Source organism: Nothoprocta perdicaria, unplaced genomic scaffold (assembly GCF_003342845.1).
Source record: "Nothoprocta perdicaria isolate Ctin4 unplaced genomic scaffold, notPer1 scaffold_143, whole genome shotgun sequence".
Taxonomy (NCBI): Eukaryota; Metazoa; Chordata; class Aves; order Tinamiformes; family Tinamidae; genus Nothoprocta; species Nothoprocta perdicaria.
Window position 1 is genome coordinate 952,495 of NW_020454572.1, and position 7,537 is coordinate 960,031.

Below are 7,537 nucleotides of genomic sequence, written 5' to 3' on the forward strand. Positions count from 1 at the left end.
GCCCGCTCGGCCTCGGCTGGCGGGCAGCTGCTGCGGCGCTCATCCTTCTTCCCCCGCTTCCCGGGGGCCGCCGGGGCCTTTAGCTAATCCGCTGGCAGGCGGCCCTGGGCCGCTCGCCGCCGGGAGACACGTCCGCCGTGGTGGCGGCGGCGGCGGCCTGCACCGGSGAGGGGAGAGCGCCGGGCTGAGCGGCCGCTTGGGACCCCGGCCTCGCGCCGCCCTCCGCCAGGCAGAGGAGGCAGCGGGAGGCTGGGCCGGGAGGCAGCGGCAGCGGGAGGAAGGATAAGGAGGAGGAGGAGAAGGAAGGGGAGGAGGAGGAGGGCTGCTGGGGGCTGCAGCGCCGCCGCCGGCTCGCTGGGGCCGGCTGCCGYGTGGGGCCTCCCGGGGTCACCTGGGCTTTTCCCTCCGGAGCGGGATGAAATCCGTGCTCCGGCGCCAACAGCAGCCCAGGGAGTCGCTCCCAAGTTTGGGAGCTGGCATGTCCGTGACTTTTGGCTGGCAGACTGCTCCACAAGCTCGGAGGCCATGCGCGGTGGCCTCACAGCATAACCCTCCCGGGGCCATTTATCGKGTGGGAATTTCTCAAACGGATGGACAGGCACTAGGACAGAGGAAGCCGGCGCCTTCCTCGCTGCCATGGCCCCAGGGCTTCACCCCACTTTCGTGTGGTGTGCACAAGCACCCTTGTCATGGGCACCATCCTTGTCCCACAGCTGCCCACGCTCCCTACCAAGCCSTGCTCTGATTTCCACCCAAATCCTCCTTCCTCAGTCCCACCTGCTCCGGGCTCCTGGGACCAAAGTCGGGCGCTCAGAAAAGCCGAGCGGTGCCTCCGGCTCTGCACAAAACAGAGACAAAGCGAGCGGCCTGGCCCATGGCGGTGGCAGGTGGGAGGCAGCCGAGCGCGGAGCCTACGGGCCGCTGAAGGCACCAGGCTCGGGCAGAAACATCGCGTCACCTCCGTGCCCGTCACCGCTTTGTGACCCTTGGAGCAGCAAAGCTCCAACGGTCACTGCATCCCCACAGAGCCAGGCAATGCCCCACGGCGGCAATCAAAGGCACCTGCCCAAATTATTAACCCGCTTGCAAATATTTGGGCAAGCTTCAGAAATGTGGGATAGATGACTGGACGGTGAGGTGGATYGAGGAGTGAGGAGGAKGGGGCGTCCTCTTTTCAGTGGTGGCCAGCGATAGGACTAGAGGAAATGGCCACAAACTGAAACACCAGAAGTTCCACAGGAACTTACGGAAAAAGTTTTTGACAGTGAGGGTGCCAGAGCCCTGGCACAGGCTGCCCAGGGAGGTTGTGGAGTCTCCTTCTCTGGAGATCTCCCAAACTTGCCTGGATGCAGCCTGGATGTGCCACGTGCTCTGGGTGTCCCTGTGTGTGCAGGACGGTTGGACTAGATGGTCTCTGCAGGGCCCTTCCACCCTTAAGGATTCTGTGATTCTATGATTCTATGGTTTGCCCAGGATGCAGCAGCTCTTAAAAGAAGGATTCGGAATAGGGGTTAACCCTCTCTCGCCTGCCCCCTCGCCCCCTTGCACCTTCTGCTTTTGCTATTCCAAGTGTTTTCCCAGCGTAAGGTGGGCTGCAAGCGGAGCAGGAGGAGCTCTGGTGACCACGCTCRCTCCTGCCAAGAGCTGAGCTCCCTCTGGCTCCAGCTCTCCAGATGTCCCTGGCTGTTTTTCAGCCAGGACACCTTGAGAGCCACGCAAAATTCAGCGTCAGTGCCAGCACAACCACGTACGGCAGCCTCACAAACAGCTTGCCCCCGGTAAGAGCCAAAAAGGGGGTCTATACAAGCTGTCAGCGCCATCCAAATTTTGGGTCTGGGAGCCGCCACGACTCTGCTCCTGTCAGCAGGAAAGCGTCAGAGCTCTTTAAGCAGAGGCTTTGCAGATGAGGGAATTTGGGGTAGAGCCATTAAAAAAGAGAAAAATAAGGKAAAAAAAATATAAAAAGCAATAGCAGAGGGGTTTGGAGGGAAAGGAAAACTTGGGGCAGTTACAGCCTAAAACCAGAGGCCTGCGCTGTGTTGGCAGCACAGCAACCTGATTCACCCGCTCTGCCTCCACGGCTTCCCGCGGCCGCGGGGGCACCAAGGGCTATTAAAGGCTGCAGGAATCTGCGTATGGCCCAGCCAGACATTACTGTTTTSTTCCCGGCCGGCCAGCCAGATGGGCGGAGGAGGAGGAGCGGCYCCRCACAAAGGCCGCGYGGGTTCCTCCCTCATCCGCAGACCYCSAAGGAGAGCACGAAGGGACGCGGGAAGCTCGTGCCTGGAACGCGGCCTTTCCCCCTGCGGGTACCTCTGCTTCCTAAAGAGGTTTTGAGGCTTCGCTCAGAAAATAACTGGGCTGCAAATCCCTCCTAGCCATAAATACTCCCGTGGCTCCAGTCCCAAATCCGGCCAGCTGGATTACTGTGGGATACGTAAAAGCACTCTGGAAAAAAAKGCTAAAATGCTTTTTAACTGTGCCAGAGCCGGAGCAAGGCCTGGGGGAGGCTGCGGCCGCCGGACAAGAGCAAAGCGGACGCTTTAACTGCAGAGGGGAGCTGGAAGCGGAGCGCGTGGGCTCAGCCCCGCCAGCCCCCGCAAGCTCGTCTGTGCTGTCGGCTCACATTAGCGCTCTGATTTTTCTCTCGCTTTTTATTTTTTAGGGAATTGACTATCARAAATTTGCCTGGGGCATCGCAAGCAGGAAGGGAGGAAGGAGGGTGGTTTCCTTCTGGCCACTTTGTGTGGGCAGCACGGGAAGGGAAGCGAGTCAGGCACCAGGCTGTGTGCGGGTCCGAGCTCCTGTGCTGGGGACCTGGCGGAGACGCTTGCGCTGCCYTGTCTCCTGAGAGTGCTTCGCCAGCTGGCTGGCGACCTAATTAAGCATCTCTCTTCACTGTGCCATATTCCCAGCTCAATCCCAGCTCATTAAAAAGGTCCCTTTCTGCCGCCTCCATCCCATTTCTCCCCCCTCCATGGTCTACGTTTTCCTTCCTGCTAATTTTGGACGCCGAAGCAGCACACAGGAAGGAAGCACGGCCCATGTCTCCGATAACTGGCTCGGCATAACAGCGTCGCGGAGCGGAGCAATCCCAGGGAATGGTTTCTGGCTGGCTGGAGCGGGGCACGGGTGCGGAGGCGCCAAGCTGAGTGCTCGGATTGTGTTGCCTCTGCGGCACCAGAGCTGAACCGTGGAACCGGCACCTTCATCTCAGTCCTTTTAATCTTAATCACGCTTTTATCAAGCCGATAAGACCATCAACTAATTGCACTAAGTTAAACTGCTTTTCCACGTGTTAAGCCCTCCCCTCGCCCTCACTGGCAACGCTCGCAGTTCCACAGCTCCCTTGTGCCCTGGCTCAGCATGAAGCACWGAACGAGCACGCTGGGGCGAGCGGCCCAACGGCCGGCACGGAGCAGAGGGGTGAGGGAAGCCCCGTCCAAAGACCCGGGGAGGCCTAGGGCAGAGTTTGCAAACTTGCCAAAGCAGCAACCACCCACGAGCTGCTGTGGATGAAACTGCGGYTCACCCCAAATTAGATGAGCTCAGCACACACGGGCAGTGGGAAGCTCTAAAGCAGGGGTGCTTACAGCCCTGCCACCAGTGTGATTGAGCAGCTCCTGGTTAGCAGCTCCGGGCTAAGGGGCTGGCAGCTGCCCGAGGTACCTCCGAGCTCCTGGTCCAAGTACCACAGAGCGCGGTACCATCAGGCACCACCAACCGAGGTACCACTGAATTGCTGGCAAGCTGCTGCCTATGATCCTGCAAACCTATGGACTTTTGTGCAGCCTCTGTGTGCACGTGGCCCTGGGACCAAATGGAATTCCATGCAGCCTCCCTCGGCCTCCGTGTGCACTGGCCTGGGGGGCTCTGTGAGCTTTCGTGCGGCCTGCAAGGGCCTCTGTGCACACTGGGCCCCAGGTACCCTATCGGTATTTGTGTGGCCACCCCCAGTCTCCCTGTGCACTGGGCCCTGGAGACCCAATGGGTGTTCATGTGGCCCCCTGGGCCTCTGTGGGGGGCCTTGGGAGCTCTCCAGGCTGTTGTGCAACCTCCCCAGGCCTCCGTGTGCACTGGGCCCTGGGGGGCCCTCTGGAATTTCATGTGGCCTCCTTGGGCCTCCATGTGCACTGTACCCTGCGGGCCCTGCMAGCATTCGTGTGGCCTTCAAACACCTCCGGAGAAAGTGGGACCTGGGAGTACTACGTGCATTCATGTGTAATCCCCAGACAGATCATCCTGCGCCCTGCATTCCGGGGGCCCTATGGGATTTCGTGTGGTCTCGCCAGGCCTCTGTGTGCAATGGACCTGAAGTCACTATGGGCATTCATGTGGCTGCCCTGGGTTCCCATGTGCACTTTGTTCGGGGGTCCATCTGAGCATTTGTACAGCCTCCGCGGACATCCATGTGCACATCGGCCCCGGATTCCTCTGGGCTTTCATGCGTCCATGCCAGGCTTTCATGCACACATGGTAAAGGGGGACAAGCAGGATTTTGTGCAGCCTCCCCAGGTCTCTGTGCAGACATGGCCCTGCAGGCCCTATAGGCTTTCGTCCAGCCTCCCAGGGCCTCTGTGTGAATGAGGCACCCGCGGGAACTCTGGGCATTTGAGTGTCCTCTTGATCATCCTCTCCGATCATCTGTGCACACTGAGCCCCAGGGGCCTTACAGRCTCTTGTGTGGTCTCCCCTGTGCTTCCTGTGCACATGTCCCTGGGGCCCTCCGGCCATTTGTGCAGCCTCCCTGCGGCCTCCATGTGCACGTGGCTCCGAGAGCCCTCCAGGCTTTCATGCGGCCTCCCCGGGCCTCCGTGTGCACGTGGCCCCAGGGGTCCTTCGGGCTTTTGTGCAGCCTCCCCAGGCCTCGATGTGCACGTGACSCCGGCAGACCTCTGTGCACACATAGCACCAGGAACCATCCGGCCTTTTCRGCTTTCGTGCGGCCTTCTTGGGCCTCTGGGGGCACTTGGATCCAAGGTCCCTCCAGGAATTCATGCCACCTCATAGCAAAGTTGTTCTTCCTCACATGCAGGTGGAACTGCCTGGGTTTCARTTTGTACCCATTGCCCCTTGTCCTGTCACTGGCCACCACTGAGAAGAGTTTGGCCCCCTCCTCCCTACAGTCMCCCTTCAGGTGTTTATACATATTGATCAGATCCCCTCTCAACCTTCTCTTCTCCAGGCTAAACAGGCCCAGCTCACTTAAGTCCTTCCTCATATGAGAGATGCTCCAGTCCCTTCATTGTCTAGGTTGCCCTCTGCTGGACACTCTCTAGAAGTTCCACATCCCTCTCATAGTGGGGAGCAAGCGGCCTCCCTGGGCCTCTGTGCACACTGGGTTCTGGGGACCCTATGGGTTTTCATGCAGCCTCCCCAGGCCTCCATGCGCACGTGGCCCTGGGACCCCTCCAGGCTTTAATGCGACCTCCTAGGGGCCCCTGTGTGCCCTGGGCCCCAAGGTCTCTCCGGGCTTTCGTGTTGCCTGTCCGGGCATCCATTGGGCCCCGGTGGCTCTATAGGACTTTGTGCAGCCTCCCAGGGCCTTTGGGTGCACTAGGCCCTGGGAGTCCTRTGGGCTTTCGTACCACACCCCCTGCCTCCATGCACACTGGGGCCCGGGAGCACCCTAGGCTTGGGGTCCAGTTGCGCAGGGAGGCCAGGGGAGGCTGCACAAAAGTCTGGAGAGCCTAGGGGGCTGGTTGCACATGGAGGCCCAAGAAGGCCGCACGAAAGCCTGGAAAGCCCGAGTGGCCAGCTGCGCACGGAGGCCCGGGGAGGCTGCATGAAAGCCCAGAGGGCCCGGGCATCCGCTGCACACAGAGGCCCAGGGAGGCCACACGAAAGCCTGCAGGGCTGGGGTTCCAGCTGCGCACATGAGGCCCAGTTAAGGCCGCATGAAAGCCCAGAGGTCTGGGGTGTCCAGCTGTGCACGGAGGCCCGGGGAGACCACATGAAAGCCCACAGGGCCTAAGGGTCCAGGTGCGCACAGAGGCCCAGGGAGGCCACACGAAAGCCCGCAGGGCCTGGGTTCCAGCTGTGCGGGGAGGCCCCGGGAGGCCACATGAAAAATAGGAGGGCCAGGGAGCCAACTGCGCATTTAGGCCTGGGAAGCCGCATGACAACCTGGAGAGCCCAGGGGGCTGGTTGCACACGGAGGCCCAAGGAGGCCAGACGAAAGCCCGCAGGGCGCGGGGGGCCATCAAAACATGGAGGCCCGGAGAGACTGCATGAAAGTCCAGAAGGGCCTGGGGCCAGCAGCGCATAGAGGCCCAGGGAGGCCGCACGAAAGCTTGGAGGGCCTCSGTGCCAGCTGTGCAAGGAGGCCTGGGGAGGCTGCATGACAGCCTGCAGGGTCCTGGGAAACCGCACGTGCATGGAGGCCCGAGGAGGGACCACAACAGCTCGGATGGCCAGGGTAACGAGCTGTGCACGGAGGCCCAGGGAGGCCGCACGAAAGCCTGGGGGACCTGGTGTCAAGTTGGGCACAGAGGTCTGGGGAGGCTGCACTATATCCTTGAGGGTCCAAGGGGCCAGTAGCGCATGGAGGCCCGGGAAGGGTGCACGATAGCTTGCAGGTTCCGGGTGTCTGCTGCACACAGAGGCCCGGGAAGGCAGCACGAAAGCTCAGAGGGCCYGGGGGGCCAGCTGCGCATAGAGGCTCGAGGAGGCAGCACGAATGCCCTGGGGACCCGATTCAAGCTGGGCACGAAGGCCTGTGGAGGCCGCACTGTAGCCTTGAGGGCCCAGGGGGCCAGCTGCCCACGGAGGCCCGGGGAGGCCACATGGAACCCTGCATGCCCCGGGGGGGCCAGCGGCCCACGGAGGCCYGGGGACACTGCATGATAGCCCGCAGGGCCCGGAGGGGCAGCTGCGCATAGAGGCCTGGGGAGGCCCCATGAATGACCGCAGGGTCCGGCGTGCCACCTGCGCACRGAGACCCAGGAAGGCCGCATGAAAGCCCGGAYGGCCCAGGGGGGCAGCTGYGCATGGAGGTCCGGGGAGGCCACACGAATGATGGGAAGGCCCAGCGGGCCAGCTATGCACGGAGGCCTGGGGAGGCTGCACGAAAGTCCAGAGTGTCCAGGCTTCCACGCGTGCACAGAGGCCCAGGGAGGCCGCAGGAAAGACCGGAGGGCCCAGGGGGCCACGTGCACATGGAGGCCTGGGAAGGCCGCACGAAAGCCCGCATGACCCAGGGGGCCAGCTGTGCCCTGAGGCCCGGGGAGGCTGCATGAAAGCCCGCAGGGTCCTGGGTGCCAGCTGCTCATGGAGGCCCAGGGAGGCCGCACAAAAGCGCGTAGGGCCCGGGAAACTTCGCACGCACGGAGGCCCGGGGAGACTGCACTAAAACTCGGCGGGCCCGGGGGGAGCTGCGCACAGAGGTCCAGAGAGGGCCCACAAATGGTGGGAGGGCCCAGCAGGCCAGCTATGCAGGGAGGCCCGGGGAKGCCGCATGAAAGCCTGGAGGGCCTGGAGGGTGAGCTACGCACAGAGGCCTGGGGAGGCCACATGAAAGCCCAGAGAGCCCAGGCTT